Raw genomic sequence first — 20,143 nt, 5'->3', positions numbered from 1 at the left:
AATATAAATTGACCAATATGTACAGGAAGTAGAAAGGAATGAGTTGTGGTAAATGTCTAGATCCCTAAGGCTGTCCCTTCTTCCCCAAAGCACAGGAGGCCCTCAGTAACACCCCCAACAGGTGATACACAGGTGACAACTAATTGCTCTCACCACCCCCTGACCATGGACAGCCCAGCCTATGGTGGTGGTGTGAGTTCACTGACCTCGAGCATTGTCTTCTCCCATCCAGCCCCACTGCCATCACAGCCAAAATGCAAGCTCTGGGCTGAGCACAGCCTTCGGAGCAACAGGAAAAAGTGGAAAAGAGAAATGGAACACAGTCTCCATCCTTAGGTGCTGGTGCTCATTCCAGCAGAAATGTAAAATTCATTTGTAGAAGTAATCTGGGTATGGTTATGGAGCAAGGCATCTTTGGATGGAAACCAGTGTTGAATCAGGATCTAAACAGGAAGCCCTCATGGGGCTTCAAAGCCCAAAGAAGGGAGGTGACTGGCTCAATTAAGGGCAGTGCTTGGGGAAGACTCCAGCTTTTCAGCTCCCAATTGGGGGCTTTACTCACTGTGCTGCCTCAGCTCACAAAATTCACAGCCAGGGAGGACCAGAAGGGAGATCTAGCTGGTACTGAACAAGTTAATTCAGGAAGGACCCCCCCTCCCAAAGCAAGTTTGCCTTGAAGTAATTAATTTACTTTTACTCCACATTTTCTCTATGCCAGACACTGAGGAAGCAGAGATGAAGCTACACAGCACCTGCCCTGGTAGTGATCACAACCTAACAGAGGGACATGTACATCATTGTCATTATCATCATCATCATCACTACCATAATCATCACCATCACCCCATCTTTATCTCTCCTATGATCATCAACACCATCGTCACCATCACCATCATCATTATCATCATCATCATCTTCATCACCACCACTATCACCCTCACTGCCACCACTATCACCATCACCATCACCAGCACCACCATCACCATCACTCACCATCAACATTGTCATCATTACCATCACCATCAACCCTGTCATTATCACCCCTATCATCACCAACACCACCACCATCATCATCATCACCATTAACTCTGTCATCATCATTCCCATCTTCATTAACACCATTATCATCACCACCATAACCATCGCCATCAACCTTGTCACTATCACTCACCCCATCATAATCCTGACCACCATCATCACCACCACCAGCATCACCATCAACCCTGTCATCATCACCTCTGTCATCATCACCACTATCATCTCTACCACCACCATCACCATTAACACCACCATCATCACCGACATCATCACCCCATCTTCATCATTATACTATCATACTGACACTAATACTATAATATCTCATCTGCGTCAGCACTGTGAATTACATTCATCATCTCTAATCCTCAAATAGTTCTTTTAAAGTTGGATTTATGATCTTCATTTTACAAATGAGCAAAGCGAAGCTCAGAGAAGCCATGCAGCCTGGTTGAAGTCGTGGTGTAGGAACTGAGATTCTGGAGCAGGTCTGTTAGTCTGTGAAACCTTCCTCCTTTCTGTGTTCCAGGCTGCCTCCATCAACAAATAATTATTCTAACATGTAATAAATACTCTAATAGGCATAGGTAAGGAGCTTTGGGAGCACAAAGAAGGTTGTGGTTAATTCTGCCTGTGATGGTGAGCAAGAAGTTCACAGGGAGGATACAGTCAAGGTGAACGTTTGGGGAGGCTTTCAAGTTCTAGAGGAAAGAGGGATGGCCATGTGCTTCAAGGAGGAGAAAGCATGTACAAAAACAGGGAGTGGGAAGGAATGTTATGCAGTTGGTGTCCAGCAGGACCTGGAGCATCACAAGGCTGAGTGATTAGTGAGTGAAGGAGAGCAGTGACAGCAGGGATCAGAACTCGAGGGCCTCACGCCCTGAGCCACAGGAACAGAGTTCAGCCTGTGAGTGAGGAGGAGTCTGGGAGTCTTGGGCCAGGGCAGTGAAATGCTCAAATCTATGTTAAAAAGCTCGTCATGGGATAAAGATACAGTGACAAGGATGGTTATTATCCTCAGGTTTATAAGAAGCAGCAACTGCCTATGAGGCCAGCAATAGGGAACTGGCTGAATAAACTTGTTGCTCATCCATACAACAGAATGCTCTGCAGCCATTAAAAATGATGATATGGATCATCCAGCAATTCATCTTCTGGGCATGGACCCAAAAGAAGTGAACGTAGGGACTTGAAGAGATATTTGTTCTCCCATGTTCACAGCAGCACTATGCAGAACAGTCAAAAGGTGGAAGCAACCCAAGTGTCCACGGATGGATGGATGGATGGATAAACAAAAGCTGGTAACTCCATACAATGGAATATCATTCAGCTTTAAAAAGGAAGGAGATTCTGACACATGCTACAACATGGATGGACCTTGAGGACATTATATTAAATGAAATAAGCCAGTCACAAAAGGATAAATACTGTATGATTCCACTTTCATGAGGTGTCTAGAGTGGTCAAATTCATAGAGACGGAAAGTAGAATGGTGGTTGTCAGGGGCTGGGGGGAGGGGGAATGGGGATTTGTTTAATGGGGATGGAGTTTCAGTTTGGGAAAATGAGAAAGTTCTGGAGATGGATGGCACTGATGGTTGCACAACAATGTGAATGTACTTAATACCACTGGATTTAACCCTTAAAAATGGTTAAAATGATAAATTTTATATTATGTGTATTTTACCACAATAAAAAAATGATGATATGGGTGTGTATTAACACGGAAATAGGCTATAACGTGTTGGTTAATGAAAAACATACATGCTATGTTATAAGACTATTTTTAAATATATATGTATATGCTAGCAAAAATATTAAAACACATGAATCAAAATGTTTACACTGATTATTTCTGAACTGTGAGATTACATTTCATTTTCTTCCTTTGCATATCTATGTTTTTAGAAGTTTCTACAATGGACACATATAACATAATAAAAAAATCTTTTCAGTTAAAGAAAGAAGAAAAATGCACAAGACAGAGACGGATAGAGTGATTGATTGACTAGGGAGTAGAGTGAGAAGTGGGCTGAGGAGGGAGAGACGGGAAGCAGGAGAGCCAGCCAGTGGCCTTGGCAGCAGGATGTTGATTCATTTGTTCAGCACCCACTGCAGGCAACCCTGGCTTGGAGAAGAAGGCCGCAGCTCAGGGACAACCGGGGCAGTGGGAACAGCATGTGGTCCCCATGATCACAGTTTTCATTGTTCATTCCTTACCCCTGTGTTGCATGCCTATGACACGCCAGTCACTGGAGATACAAATACGACAAAGATACTTTTTCTGTCTTCCGAGAATGTATGTTCTATCGATGAGAGACGGAAAAATAAGCCGCCATGGGGAAGAGAACAAGGCATCCGTGGATGTACAGAGTGCTGGGGGACACAGCAGAGGGACACATGGGCCGGGTAAAAGGGGACTTCTTTGTGGAGCTGGTGCCTGCAGACTTATGCAGGCCAGGCCCAGGGAAGCAGAGTCTGGTGTTCCAAGCAGAGGGAACAGCATGTGTGAAGGCTCAGAGGCCACAGAAAGCCTGGCAGTACACTACAGACAGAACTTGTGGGGTTTCTTTCCTTGAAGATCTTACAGGACAAGCAGACGTTCTGTCTAGCTGCACGTGGGGTTTTCTGTGGCTGCCTCTGTAGGTTACCCATCCAACAGCTATCTCCCTCTTCTTCCTTAGTTTGTATAAGTCTATCTCTGTTCAAGCTGCAACACAGAGAAAGTAGGCTCCTCCTCTAACCCAGAGGATGAAGATGACAGGTCAAAGCCAAGTGGTTAATCCTATTTCCCTTTTCTGGTGATTAGTGTAGAAGTGGACATATGATCAAATTCTGGCCAATGAACCTAGAAAGAACCATGCTAGGTGGCTTCTGGTTAGGATTTTGCTCTTCAATAAGAAGAAAGAACTGCTAAGGAAAAGGCTCATTTTATATCTGTCCACTTTCTTCCAGCTGGGGATGCAGCTCTGATGCTTGGAGCTGTGGCAGCCAATTTATAACCATGAGGAACAGGCCAGGGGAGTCACAGAGACAGGGGACCAACATCATAACATTTTTGAACTGCTAGGCCATTGTTGGAAATGCCCATCTCCAGCATCTTGTCATGTAAGATAATCAAATGCCTTTGTTATTAAGACTCTGTTAGTTGGGTATTCTGTTCCTTGCCACCAAATGTATCTTAAGTAACATGCCTTCCTTGAGACCAGGAGATAATGTGAGAGCTTCTGCCAGTCTGGCAGCAAAGCCTGGGTCCCAGTGATCATCTGATGCCCAAAGTCAATATTTCCCTTACCTCAGGTCAGAGTGCCCCTGCGCCTTTGACACACACAAAGAAATAAACCTGTTAACATAGTTTCCACCCAGCTATCATCATTATTGCCAACAATATTGATGAGTCGGGTCGGAGCAGATTATTACACCAAACCCACAGAGGAGAACAGGCTGGTGGGGTCAGCTCTTCCCTCCCCCTAAACAAAGCACACCAGGTGAAAGACGCAGGAATCAAAACAAAAGGAAAAAACCTCTACCCAGAGCTCATCCACTCGTGGTTGATGCAAGGGTGGGCCAGGGCACACGGCGGGTACTTGAAGTCCATCTCCAGAGGCCCTGCCTTCCTCCTGGGCCCCTTCCTGGGGGCCGCTCCCATTCCCTAGAGATAGAAGAGGTAAAACTCAGGCGAGAGCTGCAACCGACTGGAGAGGAGCTTGAGATCACAGAGGCGGAGGGCCGACTGGGCGTGCAGGGCCCAGAGCAAAGCTTCCGGGACTGGGAGCCTGTGCCTGCCTTTCTCTGACGCTGCATCCAGGGACTGAAGTGCTCTCTGACTATTGCATTCGCCCAGGGGGCAGGGCAGCAAAGCCCTGTACCAATCAGGTCACGCCGGTTCCCCGTCTGCACCTCACTTGTGAAACATTTACGAAGAAGCTGCCTGGTTTAACCCGCGATTCTTCCAGTTTACTCTCCTGATGCCTTGTCTGCTCAAACACCCTCAGTGGCTCCTGCTGTCTACAGAATTGAGCCCAACCTCTTTAGCCCAGTCCTCCACTCTATCATCCCACCACACCACCCTTGTCTCCCACTTGGCTCTGATGCGTACCCAAAAGGCCAGAGGCTGGCCCAGGCAGTCAGGCAGGTGGGCAGCCCATGAAAAAACTGCTAACTACACCAAGGATTTCCTTGCTTCCCTCCTCCTCAGCTTGGCGCAGCCCACCGCCTCCTGTCCTCAGCCCCCGCAGTTGCTCCACGGGCTTTCCCAAGAGTCTACCCGCAGGACGTAGCACATCTGTCTGGGCCAAGGTGCTGCTGGGAGCCCAGGGCGAGCCACAGGCCACACTGCTCATATCATGCAAAGGAATCAGGTCAGAGGGCCGCTGGCGCGGTGGGAAACAGCACCCGCGTCCACTGCGGCCTGGTGGGGCTCTCAGAGCTTGGGTTCTGTCGCTGTGCTCCCAGTGCTGAGGAACACCCGTTTACACGCACAAGGAGCTCCAAGGGCCTGAAGGATTCATTCCTATTAAACTGCTGTCTAACGTTGTGTAAAGGGGTTTGTTAGCACAGACAAGGAGCCAGGCCCCAAATTACACCTCTCCAAGAAAGTCAATAGATGTAGGTTGGTCCTAGTCTGTAGCTTCTCGGCCTTTGGCAAACCGCTCCACAGTAAATCAATCAATCTCTCTCATTGTCCCTCTCCATGTAAAGAGATGGGGCCCAGTGGAAACAGCAGGAGCTTTGGAACAAGACAAACTTAGAGTCAAAATTGGTCCCGGTCATTCTACAAAATGCCTGACTGTCAAGGTCATCAAAAAGGAGAGAAGTCTGAGAAACTGTCACAGTCTGGAGGGGGACATGATGACTAAAAGCCATGTGGTGTCTTGGACAGGATCCTGGAACAGAAAAGGCCATTAAAGAAAACTAGGGTAATTTGAATAAAATAGGGACTTTAGTTATAATAACGTATCAATATTGGTCCGTTAATTGCAACAAATCTTCCATCCATTTAATGTGAGGTGTTAATAACAAGAGAAACTGGGTACAGAGGACCCACAGAACTCTCTGTAACAACTTCTCAGTAATTCTGTAAATCTCAACTGTTCTAAAATAAAATGTTTATTAATATATAATAATATTAACTGGTCCCAGCACTTAATAGTGGTGTGATTGGGGAAAGTTATTTCCCTTCTCTAAGCTTCAGCTCCACATTTATGAAATGGGATAATAACATCCACTTCATGGGGTGCTGGAGCACATGTAAGACACCCTCCCAACACAATGCCGAGCACACAGTTGGCATTCATTAAACATTCCTTTTTAAAATCCCAACCAAGAAATGTATTTATGATCCAATAATAGCAAATATTAACTAGTGCATATTCAGAATTTCCCACTTTCACAAAATGTCCTTTATAGCTTTTTAGGGGAGGGGGGATCCAGTAGTCTAAAACAGTGGCCCCCTCCCATCTTTTTTTTCTTTCATGACATTGACGCAAAGTTAAACCAGACATTCCAGGAGGTCAAAGAACACAAGCTTCCCACCACAGTGGCGGTACGAGTGAGGCCGAAATCTGGCTTGAGTTATGTGGCCGTTTTCCATTGATAACCCTCTGTTACGCTATGCCATGCCTACTACACACTGGGCATCGTGTATAAGCACACTGTATACCACTGCCTCCACATTTCTCAGCAACTCTATCAAGTCAAGATTATTACCCTATTTGACAGATGAGAAAACTGAGGCTCAGAACAGTGAACAGACTTGCCGGAGTCCCATAGCAGTCACCAGGAGAGCTGAGATTTGAGCTCTGGCTCCAAACTCATGCTCCTTCCCATCCACCATAGTCCCTTCCGGGAGCCCCAACTTCCTGGGAGAGACTGACTTGGAAACAACCGTTACAACAAGACAATGACAAAGTGCCATTACACAAGTAAGTGGGGGATACCACAGGAACCAAGAGAAAGGACGCATGGACTCTCAGGGGAGACCAGCAAGGCTGCCCAGACTGGGGGCCCAGGCAGGGCCATGCGGGGAGGTGGCATCCTGCCCTGCCACCACAGAGTGGGTAGGCATTTGCCAGAAGGGCACAGGTGCACAACAGATGAGACTGGAAAGCAGGTGGACACCAGCCGAGGAGGGTCCTGAAAGTTTTCATTTATTCTTTTATTCGCTCATTCATTTGCTCATCATTCAAAAAATATTTAAGGAGCTTTTACTAAGTGCCAGGTCTGTCCTAGATGCTAAGGATTCAGCAGAGAACAAAAGGTACAAAGACACCTGGCCACGTGGAACTGACAGTCTAATGTGGAAGGAGACAATAAACAACTCAGTGACATAAATGGAGATACACGTTAGGGAGAAGAATACAGCAGAGAGGGACAGGCAATGGCTGGGGTCAGAGGGCTGGGATTTTCAGTATATGGAAAGGCTTCATTGAGATATTTGAGTAAAGATCTGAGGGAGGGAGTGAGGGGGAGCTGGCGGTGAGAGTGGCAGAACACTCCGATGGAGGAAGTAGCCAAGGCAAAGGGTAGTGTGGCTGGAACCAAGAAAGTGCCAGCCAAGGGTCCACTGAGGGCTGCACATGGCACCAAGGGAGCAACACGATATGCCCGTGGGTGTGCTGGAACAGGTCAGGATGTTCATGCCAGCACCGTGCTGCCAGCCTCGGGTCCATCAGCTGTGTTATTCGCATGCTCATTAAGGACCCTGGTGGGTAGAATTTGAAACACGGCAGCCAGGGCCTTGAAGCCTCTATCAGAGCACATGGAGAAGGAGCCTACCCACTTCAACTGTGCCTAGGGCCAGCCTGCAGGAGCTAGCCCTGGCCTGGCATTCCAGGCCCCAGGACCCCCATACCTCAACCCTGACTGCTGGCATGGGGACACGTGGCAAGGTAATGGCCCGAGCCTCTCTGGGATCTCTCAAGCTGGGGGACTGCTGGGCAGGTAAATTTCAGCTGGCAAATTACTTAATCTCTCTGTGCCTCCTTTTTCTCATCTGTGAAATGGGGATGATAATGGCACCTATCTCATAAGGATTACATGACAATAAATGTAAATGTTCATAACACCGTCTGCACATAGTAGGAGCTCAATAAAATGCATGTCTATCATTCTTAGTGCAGTTGTTACTGCTACTATTGTTGTCATCATCATTATGATTGACAGCAGCCCCAAACTACATTCTTGGTCTACCTAAGAGTTTCCAGCATCACAAAGGAGAAAGAAAAGCTCAAGAAATGTCAACAACGGAAAAGATACCCATTTTCCCTCCACTTGTCTTCCACCCACCCACCCCAGCTCATGTGCCCCTCTCCACCTTCACTCCTTCTCTTCCAATCCAGTGCCCTCCTTGCCTCTGGATTAATCTTGGTTTCGATAACCTTTCCCTGTAACTCATCTGTAAGCACACCAGCAGCCAATTCACTACCACAAACAAATACCTTTTGCCTCATATCAGGCCACTTCTAAGCAAGTGCTGTAATAAATGTAAGTCCATCCTAATAATCCTCTGCACTTCCAGGACATCTTCCATCCAAAGCCTCGCTGACATCCCCTGGTCCCCAGGAAAGAGGTGGTACCTTGCTGAGTTGCAGTATCTTGGCTTATAAGAGCCATCATACATTTGCAGACCATCCTTACCCTCAGTTTGAAGATAAAAATGAGGCCCAGAAAGGGGAAGTGAATTTCCCAAGGTCACACAGCAGATTGGAGGCCAAGTTGAAGTGGGAACCTGGGTTTCCATTTTAACATGTATTAAGCATTTACCAGGCATTTAAACCTCACAGCGACCCTAAGGGGCAGGTACCATCAATACCTCTGTCTTATAGAGAAAGCCATCAAGGCTCAGAGAAGTTAAAGAACCTGCGCAAGGTCTCCTGTTAGACGTAGGTAGATGCAGGAGGAGAAGGCTGAGAAGACTGACCTTATCCACCGTGTGGTTTTCTAGGAGTCTCTCGTCAAGAAGGAGGAGAGGAAAGGAGGGCTGTGGAACAGGAGGGAGACGAGGAGAAAGATTTACCCCAGCACTTCACAAAGGGAGGTCAAGGAATGTGGACTCCTAAAACCAAAGAGGTGATGCATCAGGAAACAAGGCTGTGTGTATATATCCGAGACATGTGCTCATGGTCCCCAGCTGCCTATAAGGGCTCTGTCTGGGTCAGCCCAGCACAGGCAGGCTCCAGACAGCAAAGGACTGACTTCATACCAGCAATTTGTTGCCACAGATTCATTAAGAGAAACACTTAATATCTGGCCCCCTTTTCTGAAATTGCAGTGCCCAGATCTGGCCCCGGATCTGTGTTGCTGATGGGAACCATGTCATCCATTAATCCAGAACTAGTAGGGAGGGGAGCACCTCCCCTCAATTGGAATGGAAACCAGCGCCTGCATATTTATATGGATTCTCCACCCTTGCTTTGCAGAATGAATTAAACAAAAATCAAAACCTACTTCAGAGGGGGTTCCTTAAGTAGTAAGGATTTGCTATATGAAGTCCGGGGCTGCAGAAAGACCTCTAGGGTCATCCACCCATGGCCCTGTCTTCCAGCCCACCCATACCCAAGCCATTCCTGGGGGGGGGGGGGCACTCCCTGTGAGGCCAGCATCTGCTCACCTCCTCCAACATCCAGGCCTGCAGGGCAGACCCCAATCCATCCCAGGCCACTGTGTGAAAACTCCGCTTTGTCCAAACACTCCTTTACTCCCACAGCAGACAGGCCTAACGGGCCAGAAGGGATCTGTCAGACTCTCCAGATCCATCGTAATCTGAGTGTTTAAAGGTCCCCAAATGCCCATTTAGACAATTCACATTTTCTAACACCTAGTAAATACTCTGGGACCGGGTCAGCATTTTTAAAGGTCCTTAAATAGCTCATTTGCATAATCCATATTTTCAGAGCCCCTAAGCGTTTGTCCTACCTAGTAATCTCAATCTTTATAATGCGTGAGGAAGAAAAGGCTCCCAAGGAGTGTAGCAGCCCTTCACATCCCTTCTGGGAGAATTGATTCTGTTTTTAAAAATGACCACATTTTCAAAAGCAGGCTCAGGAGCTAACCACAAAAGGAAAATATTTAAAGGGAAGCTGTTAAGCTGTGTAAGCCTGCAAATGTTCTTTGCTTGAAGGCAGAAAGAATCCCCCACAGGCTCCCAAGAATCCTAATTACACACAGGGCCCCTGCAGACACTTCAGTTCGGGTTGGAGCCCTCCCGTTCTTCTTCCCCTTCAGTTCCCTCCTGGAGGCCATGAAGAACACGGGTTCACTTGAACATCTTTTCCAGCATCACTTCTCCAGCTCAAAGCCTTTCCTGGGGAAACGAAAGGCAGTTTTCTAGGAGAAATTTAGGTGTCAGGATTGTAGGCCATTCAGCACAGATCTGAGGGAAAGCCTTTGCCCGGTGGGCAACAGGAAAGTTAAGTCCTGCATTCACCCAAATAAAGCCCCAGAGGACAGCAAGAAAAAGCCCCTGTGAAATGAATCCAAGATGAGAAAGACCCACACTGCTGCCCCTGCACTCTCTTGGATGGAAAAATGACCTGTCCTGTTACCAAGAATATCCAAATCTCGAAACATCTACAACCGCAAGCAAAACATGGACCACCCTCCCCAACATAATGTTGAGCCAAAGAAGCCAGGCCTGAAAGAGTACATACTGTGTGACTCTGTCCCACAGACTTCTAGAACAGACAAGGCCAATCAACCATGAGAGAACCCAGGACTGTGGTTTCCCTGGGGACAGGGCTGGCAGGAAGAAGTGGGAGCACTTCTAAGGTGCTGATAATGTCTTGATCTAGGTGCTATTTACCTGGGTGTGTTCACTTCAGGAAAATGCACAGAGCTATACACTTTTTTTTTTTTTTGAGGTAATGCAAACACCCTTAGTTCCAGTTTCAACTTCCCCACAGTTTCTCCCAGCATTGCTCTTGAATCCGCCCTGTGCTGCCCCTTTATTTGTACCTTCTGAGCATATCTGGGAAGCCCAACCATCTGTGAGAAGCGGTTTTCTTCCCTCGTCCAGATTTTTGATTTAGGAAAGGTCTGAGGGAGGAGAATATTTACAGTAACAAGGATGTCTCTAAATGGACTGGGGGCTTCTTTCCTGTTCTTTGCCCCTTAACTCACCACCTTAGAGAGGGCTACCAAGTGAGAGTGGGGTGTCTCTGGGAAGTCGGCAGAGAAACAGCCAGGTCTGGCAAAGACAGATGTCTCCCCATTGATCGTCTTTGAAGCTGGGAATGGGCACCAGGCCAGGTGGCTCTGGGTTTCTCCAGCCTCAGGCAGGCTGCAGGGCTGGCTGAACTTGAGACCCACAGTCTGGCCCTGCAGAGACTAGCTGAGCCCAGAACCAGAAGGAAGGAGAGGGTAGAGAAAGCTGGGGAGGAGGGTGGGGCAGGGAGATGAAGGGAGTGAGTGCCAGTGGGGGAAGGAGGGAGGAAGAAGGGGTAACACTGGCCTGTATTGAGGGTGGGCTGGGCGCTGGTGGGTGGCGGCGCAACAGTTCAGACCTAGGCTTCGCTCTAAATCTCTATTCTTTCTGACCAGGCGGTTAGGGAGGGCAAAGATACTTCGACAGTCCGCCTCTCGCAGATCCTTGGCTAACAGCCGGCCCTTCCTGCCCCCTTCCCTTCCCCCCGCAGCCCACTGGCCCGGATGCAGCCCGCCCGATCTTCTTCCCCTGCGGGCGCTGAGGGCTCCCCCCAGCCCCCACCCCCGCCCCGGCCCTCAGTCCCGCGCGCCCTCCCCGGGGTGGGCACCTCCCCTGGGCGCCGCGGGCTGGCCGAGGGACGCGCGCTCCGGCGACGGGGAAGGGACGAGGAGTTCGACGAAGAGCCCGATTCCCGGGTGGGACCTTCCTCCGCCCCCACCGCGTCCCCTTCACCCCCCGCCTGGGACAGGAAGAGTCTGAGCTCCAAGTGGCAGGGCAGCGCCGCGGCCGCGGGCAACGTCGCGCCCCGGGCCGGCGACCCGGGCGAGTGGGCGCGCGGGGCGTGGGCACCACGCTGGCTCCCGAGCTCCCCGCACCCGCTCCGCACAGCGCTCCGTCGCCCTCGCCTGCTCCCGCCAGCCCCGTGTCGCCCGGGCTGTCATCGGGAAGTCCAGTCCGCGCCCCGAGAGCGCCGCCCGCGGGCCGGCGGCGGCTGCACCGAGCCCTGGCGGGGGCCTTCCGAGAGCCCCTACCTCCCTAGCCACCGCCGGGAGTGACGTCACCCCCCTGGAGCCCTCGCCCCCGCGCCGGAGTCTCCTGCAGCCGCGTCCGAGCTCCGCGGGCGCGTCCCTGCCTGCTCTCCACCCGCTCTCCGTCCCAGCCCGGCTCGAGCCGACGCATCTCTGCCCGCCACCGCCTCACCTCTTCCCGCGCCGAGCCGGAGCCGATCTAGCCTCCTCTTCCTCTATTTTCCCAGTTCCTTCCTCGCTTCCACCTCCTCTCTGACCCTACAGCGCCCAAATCCTGAGCAAGTCACCTTTAGATGATAGATTGATAGATGTCGATAAATGAATGGCTAGATATACAAAGATGATGTTATGGGTAATAAAAAGATATATATGCATGATAGATTGATGCATATAGACAATAGAGATAGATAAATGATGGATATAGATAGATGAGAAAGAGAGAGAGAGATGATAGATGGATAGACAGATGATAGATGGATGGATGGATACATATTTATAGACATATGCATATGGACTGAAGGGACAACCCAGGATCCCCATCTTGCCAGTATAGTACCCAGGCTTTCCTAACCTGCATTGTAGAAATGAAGCTGCAAGCTTCTAGCCACATAAGCTGTGAGGGGCTGTAAAGTGCTTTGAGCCCCTCTATAAATGAACCACAACTGCAGCTTAGCCTGGACACCCAAGTGCTGTTTGCAGGTGGTTTGAGCACAGCTCCAATGCTGCCGGGCTTCCCTGCCGGCATCACCAGATTAGTTCATCCATTCTTTCAACTAGCATCCACCGACCCAAAAGGAGCCACACACTGCTGGGTCCTGTTACCCAGAGACCAACGGGGCCTGTGCCTGATCGCTAGGGGCTGACATTCTGGTGGGCATCAGACCCCACACAGTGACTCCGTGTGATAGGTGCCTCGGGAGAGATTAAGGATGGAGAATAACGAAACGCACAGGAAGGAAAGCATTTGACGTGGGTCTTGAAGACCCACGACGTGGGGGTTCCCGGGAGAAGGAAAGGCATTTCAGGCAGAGGCACCAGGATGTGCCCACAGGAGTGGAGGCCCCGATCCCTCCTGGGATGGGGAGTAGTCTGGTGGGACTGGATCACAGTGCCCTGAGGTGATGGTGGGTGCTAGGAATAGATCATGCTCAGAGAAAAGAGGGTGGTCGAGGCCGGGTCAAGAGGGGCCCTGCCAACCAGCCTATTTCTTCTGTTCCTGTGTCCTCTGTTAGACCTGTCCTCGGGCACCTAAGGTGACATAGGGTGAACCCTCAGGCCTCTTGGCCAGATCTTCAAACTATGGACACGTGACAGCCCGAGAGTTAATCAGCCCTCCTACAGGAGAAGCTCAGATGTCAAAGCAGGCCCTCCATCTGTCCCACCTAGATCCCCCCACCCACCCAGGGACAGCCTCCCCCGCAGGGTGACTCAGCTCCTGGCTCCCTTCCTGCCACCAGCTCAGCTGCGTAACCGGTTACCATAGCGATCCCGAGGAGCTGGCTTCACACCGCTCTTTCCTGATGAGAGCTGGATGTCTAAATTGCTCCTGAACTGATGCCCGTGCCCAGCTGCTTACCTGCAGAGGTATTTGACAGGCACATCTCAGAGCCTTCCTCACCTGAGCAGCCTCGGGATGGGGACAGTGGTAGAGAGGGGGAGACCTGATGACAGATGCCTGCCTCGTGGGAACCCTAGGCTGGTATTTCTCTCCATAAGATTTGGGTCTCCAGAGGGAAAGGGACAAAGACTACAAAGGCAGGAGCTGAGAATTACCATCCGAGTTTGGTGTCTGTGGAAAAGCCAGGACTTTCCACTATTCCAGGTCATGACACATGTGTACCCTTCAAGAATACACTTGAGAGAGATTCATGCTTCTTTGTCAAGTGTTATCGTTCTCATCAAGATTACACACACACACACAGAGCACCAAAATACTCTTCCTGAAACATAGTCCCTTACTCTCCTGCCCCAAACCTTCAATAACTCCCCAGTGACAAGAAAGGAGACCCAAGCTCCCCACCCTGGCCTCAGCCTCCCTTTTAAATATCCCTCTCACGATCAAGCTAGTAACCATCCTTGCTGCCCTGACAGAGCCAATCACCCCCCCGCCCAATGCCATAGCCTCAGCAGATCACTTCCTGCTTCCTGAAGATTCCCCAGCCACCATGCTTGTCCCAAGCTGTCCCTCTGCCTGGGCCGCCTTCACTCCATGTCCAGTTCCTCAAGTCGTCCTCACCCTCAAGGCTCAGCCCCACTCCTCAGGCCCTACCGCTTTCTTACCTCCAGTTAAAATTTCATCCCTCCCCTCTTCTTCTGGTATTTTTTGGAGCCCTATAGGAAGACAGAGTCTGCTATGAATTGTATAGACTCAAGCGTATCTGTCACTCCCACAGCACATGGCCCCTGAAAGGCAGACACACAATTTTGTTTATTTTGGTGTCCTTCTACCCCTCAGAGGGCCTAGCGTGGGGCCAAAATCAATGTGAATTGCATGGCACTGACTCCCCCTCCCCCGCCCCCCTGGTTTTGAAGATCTTCACTAAAGGTAAATGAGGAGACTCTGGACGGGCGGTCATCCCACACTCACCCATAGAAGCCTCCATCCCCTGGTAAAGAGTCCGGGGCTACAAGAGCAGAGGGGCTGGATCCTTCTTCTGGACTTCTGAACCACCCATTAAAGTGGCACTTCCTCCACCCCAGCTCTTCAGAGCTCAGCTGCCTGAAGGGAGGACTGCTGTGCCTTCTCCTCTGGGGAGGGAGACAGGGCTCCCCAGCATCAGCAAAGGCGGCAAGAGACTCAGGGACAGGCCGCTAAATGTGCAGATGGTGCTCCAGCTACACCCTGGCCAAGCAGCGTGGCAGCAGGCTCTGGCCTCCAGGACACGCTGGCTGAGGCTGCAGGCTGTAACTCCAACAGGCCCCAGCCAAGCCTGCAAACACGGCCCTTGGAGGCAAGGCTAACGCAGTTAATTGGTTGTAACCTTCAGCTAAGAGTATGAGCATTGATTGGGCACCCCTGAGGCTCAGAAACTGTGACCTCTGAGGATGCTTTACTTCCTTATAAGCTTGAACCCAGAAAAGAGAAATTCGATCAGAGGTCGTGGCGCTCACTTCCCAGCGGGGCTGAAGCAGGGCAGAAAGGCGGTGGGTTATAAATAGTAAAGCAGCAACCACGGAGAAATCAATGGCAAGGAGGGAAGATGGCGCTCTTCCCCTGGGCAGGGCAGGGCAGGGCACGCCTCTCCAGGTAAGAGCCAGGCCCAGTCAGAGCAGAAGACAGAAGACAAGTCACATTCCTGCTCACCCCAGGCGCAGTCCCCTCACCTGTGTCAGAAGGACTTGCATCTACCCTGCCTCCTGGAGCATGGGACTTACAGGGATGAGGGAACGTCAAGTAAAGGTCTCCGCAGATGAGTTTGGGCTTTTGGTGGAGCCAAGGGGTGAAGCCCTTGACTGGCATTTATGGGCTGGTTTCTCAGGCCAACTTCATGCTTTTTTTCTAATATGAGGATTTAGAATATATTTTCAAGACCTTCAAAAAACATGCTCCCCCAAAACTTATTGTATGACCTTAAACGGGTCAGTTGACATCTCTGTGTGTCAGTTTTCTCATCTATAAAATGGGGATAAAAAGGGTACTTATCTCATAGGATGCTGTGAGGATCTGAAGAGTTAATATATGGGAAGCGCTTAGAACAGCGGCTGGTACATAGCAGGTACCATGTAAGGGTGAGCTACTTATGACCGGGAGGCAGTCTGCTGGGGGAAGGGAGGATTCAGGCTAATCTTTTACAAAGGGCCTTGGGGAGCCTATTGGACAAGGGCTTCTGGCTTTAAGACACATCAAGCCCTAGTCTCCCAGGCCTTAACCCACCTTCATATGACAGCACCCTTGGGGAGGAGACTCAGGGCCTCTCTTACAAACTCAGACTAGAGACTTTCTGTGTTCTAGGACACTGCAGCCCTGAAAGAAGACCCCACAGGGTCTCACAGGGAAAGGAAGAGTGAATAAAGAGCCCTGTCTTTCCTGTTCTTACAATCAGGTGGGTGAAAAAGTTGGACTTTCATTGTGATAAGGAAAAGAACAAGGTGTACAACTAAAGTGATGGACAGTTCAGAGTTTCTAGATGCTGTGGGCTTCCATTACACTCTGTCAGATTAAGGATGGTCTTAGTATACAAACCCATGGGCAGAGGCACTGCCTTGTTTAAGTAATGTTTTCCACTCTTAACATGAATATTAGTTGATAGTTATTTACTTCTTCAGAGCCCAGCACAATTTATAGTAGCTTCTAGCTTTCTGCCCCTATCAAGCAGAAAACAGTCCCCGCTCAAAGAGAGTAAGAGGAAGCTGTGATGAGGAGCCCAACATCACACAGGATCCCCAGAGCTCCAAAGTCCATGGAGACTTTATTGTCAAGCACATCAGAGTTCATGACTGCTATATCTTCTTGGTCCTGCTGTACTTTGTATTCCAAAGAATATCCAGAGTCTCAGATCTTCCCTCCGTGCTTTACTGCTTCATTCCACTGTGCTAAGACTGAACCAACCTGCAGAGATACCAATGTGATAAGACACAATCGCTGCCCCCAAGGAGTTCTCAGGGCAAGGCTATCTGCTTGAACTTGGCTTTGTTCCATACAGACCTCTTTCCTCCTGCCTGCCTCCCTCGCCACCATCATTACTGGCTGGTACTGACTGACTGCTTCTGTGTTCCCGGACTGGACACTGCAGACAACAAAGAAAAGAAACAAAGCCGCCAGCCTTAAGGAGGCCACAGCCCACTGGGGAACTTTTCAAGGAATGTGACCAAAGCAGCCCCTGCGCTGGAAAGCTTGCAGTCTACAGGTGGTGTGTCCTGGACAGAACACCCCTCTTTGAAAGAGTCCAACCCTTCTCACTCATGTGATTAGGACGTGAGACAGACAGTAGGAGCCAAACCACAAACAGGCTAGAAAAAGGCTCCGTAGAATAGCATTACCATAAGCACTCCTGGGAAAGGCTCACAGGTCATGACCAAGCCCGCTGTCCAGACACGGTTACTGTGGCCATCGCCAGGAGGAGCTGCATCTTTAAATGTGGACGCAGGTATTTGCGCTCTGTGTGCAGTGAACCCAAACTCCTTGCTGATAAGAAGTGGCCCAGTGGTCCCCTTGGGTCCAAGGCAGAGGGTCCACCCCAAGTGGGAGGGCACATGACATTAGGCAAATGCCAGAAGTCAGGTCCTGGATGCCATGTATGGGACAAAAACTGAGTGTCAAAATGCCAACCTGAGTCATCGCTCAAAGGATGAAACCGCAGTAGGAGCAGAGGAGAACTCATGAGCTTCCTCCCGTGTTATCTTCGTCAGTCCTTACAACTACAACTAAGCTTGATTATTCCCCTTTTACAGATGCAAAAAGCGAGGCTCAGAAGGGTTTTCTTGCCCAAGGCTCTGCAACTAAGTGATAGAAAGATAGCTTTATTCCTAAAGCTAGGGCTTTTTCAACTAGACCACGCAACCTACAAAAATAGAAGAGATCATTTCCACTTCTATATTTGTTATTAATATTTTAATTAATCATGCACCTCTTAAACATCCTCAATGTCCTGGGGCCGCAGCTAGGGTCTCTAACCCAAGGCTCCTCCGATTGGGGCTCCTGCGTTCCCAGGCCCAGGAGAAAGACCTGCCCCTCCTCCCTTCCCTTTCCGTGCGCAGCCACGTTGGCGCTGACAGTACAGTTACCCCGCTGAGGCAATTTCAGCTCCAATTTGTTCAAACTCCAGACCAAAGGCTCAGCCTGAGCCTCTGATGTGCTGAACAAAAACCAGAGACAGGAACTTGTCTCAATCAGTGAGTCGGGCCGGCGGTGAGAAAGTGTTGGGGCGGGAAGGACCGATCACCCTCTGCGTGCGGTGTCCCCATTTCCCTCGGCTGCACAGCTCCCCGCAGTTCTGCCCTCGCCACCGCCTGGGGGCGCTGCTCTCAGACCCAGCGCGCACTAGAATCTCCTGCAGACTCCCACCCACCCCGCTCTGCCCCCGAGGTGGCTGGGGTGCCTCACAGGTCCCCAGAGGCATCTGATGCTGGTGGCCCAGTAGGCCACACTTTGAAAAACACTGCAGGTGGCAGGGGGCGGGGTTCCTAGGCTGCGGCAGGTGAGTGGGTGGGGATTAATTGCTAAAGAGATTCTTTCCATCTTAGAATCTAAGATGGTTCCTTGGGGATGGGGGTGGTGGGAAGGGTCTATGCCTTCAGCATCTTTTACAGCCACTTTTCTTTCAGTTACCGTTTCCCAAAGGTCCCCTCTCGGTAAAGGCCCCGTCCTCCAGCTGAGAATGTCCCTCTGCCTCTGTGCCACCTGAGCAGCACTGTTCCCCTTCTAAGGTATGCGAGTCACTCTAGACCTTTCTTCATTACTGAGCCCCATCGTCTTTGCCCAGCTAGGTGGGGTGGGGAGGTGGGAGCATTTGCAGAAGGGGAACTTACAACCATACAAGGAGAACAGGGTGGGGAGAATCACGGTTGCAAAAGCACCTAGGAAAGTCCTCAAAACTGTATCTTCACCTACGTTACAACATACGCCTTACGGCATACAAAGACAGCCCTCAACCAAAGGCATTTTACACATTGGAAAGTGCATAAAAAACAACGTCCCGTTAACTTCCAATTTCCACTCTTCACACCATAGAAGCACTTCAGGAATCCTTTCTCTCAGAGTTTTAAATGAAATGTTAATAAATTATTTTGCCTTGTTGCAGACAACATGCCTGTTAAGAAGGGTGTGTGTGTGTGTGTGTGTGTGTGTCTGATTTTCCATCCAAACGTTTACTCCTTTTCTGATTCCATGACTTTGGGTTGTTGACTCCTGTCCCCCTGCCCACCAGCCCCTGCCCAGCTGGGTGGCCTGGGACACGTTACCCAACCTCCAAGTCTGTTCCCTCATCAGCGAACTGGGGATATGACAGAACCCATGTTGTAGGGGTGCTCCATGGATTAAAGATGGTAATCCAGGTAAAATGCTTAGTGAAGTGTCTGGCACATAATAAGCATTCAACAAACGGTAGCATGAATTTGTATGATTGTTATTAATGAACTCAAACATCGCTCCCTACCACGTATGCGGCTGTCCTCAGCTCCCCCCTCATGCCTTGATCCCACAAAGACTTCGTCCACTTCCATGCCAGCACTATCACACCTCTGCCCAAGAGGCCAAATTGCCTAGACGTCTTTGAGGTACCCTCCCTCCCACATTTTGTCCACCTGCTGAAAGGGGCCTCTGCTGGTCCCCACAGCGGCCTAAGAGATGAGGATGAGAGTCTAGACTTGATGCTTCCTAAAGAGACAGTACAGATGAGCAGATGGCTGCAGAGGGTGCGAGCTGTGAGCCCCGAGAGCACGCAGCACTGGACTGTCCCTCCTTCCCCAGGGTTGCAGGCATGTCCTGAGTTGGGGTAGCAACTGTGGCTGGCCCAGCCACACAGTCATCACTAAGCGGGTCAAAGCTTGCTCCCTAATGTGGTTGTGTCTGAGTCCCTGTGGTTGCAGTAACTAAAGCCCACAGGAGGGGCCAAGGGGCCACATGTCCCCTGGAAGAGGGCTCTTGCGTGAACAGGGAGAACAAGGTGCTCCCACCTGCTATGAGCCACTTGAGCTGACTGGAGCGTGTCACATGGGGGTGAGACAGAATTTATTTCATCAGAAGTTCAAATGCCTGTGACAAATTTCCAGACACTTTTGTTCTGGGCTCATCTCCCAAACACACACCCGTCAGCTGGGACCCTGCACTCACCTCTGCCGGATTGATTTCTACTCGAATAAAAACTTCAATTCAGAGGTTACATTTGATGTCCCGGCTGCCTTTCAACACATTTTTACATAATCTGACTTTAGAGCCTTTTCTTTATAATATGCTTCTCTTCTAAAAGGAACCGATACTTTGGTTGATGGAGTCTATT

At 50.1% G+C, this 20,143-nt stretch overlaps 1 protein-coding gene across 1 annotated transcript in view; it reads right to left on the bottom strand.

Moving 5' to 3' along the window:
• XKR6 (XK related 6) overlaps positions 1-20,143 on the bottom strand; it is a 309,295-nt gene that overhangs the window by 92,235 nt on the left and 196,917 nt on the right.

This window comes from Equus quagga, chromosome 3, assembly GCF_021613505.1.
Source record: "Equus quagga isolate Etosha38 chromosome 3, UCLA_HA_Equagga_1.0, whole genome shotgun sequence".
NCBI classification, from domain to species: domain Eukaryota; kingdom Metazoa; phylum Chordata; class Mammalia; order Perissodactyla; family Equidae; genus Equus; species Equus quagga.
This window is presented reverse-complemented; position numbering and strand designations above follow the sequence as displayed.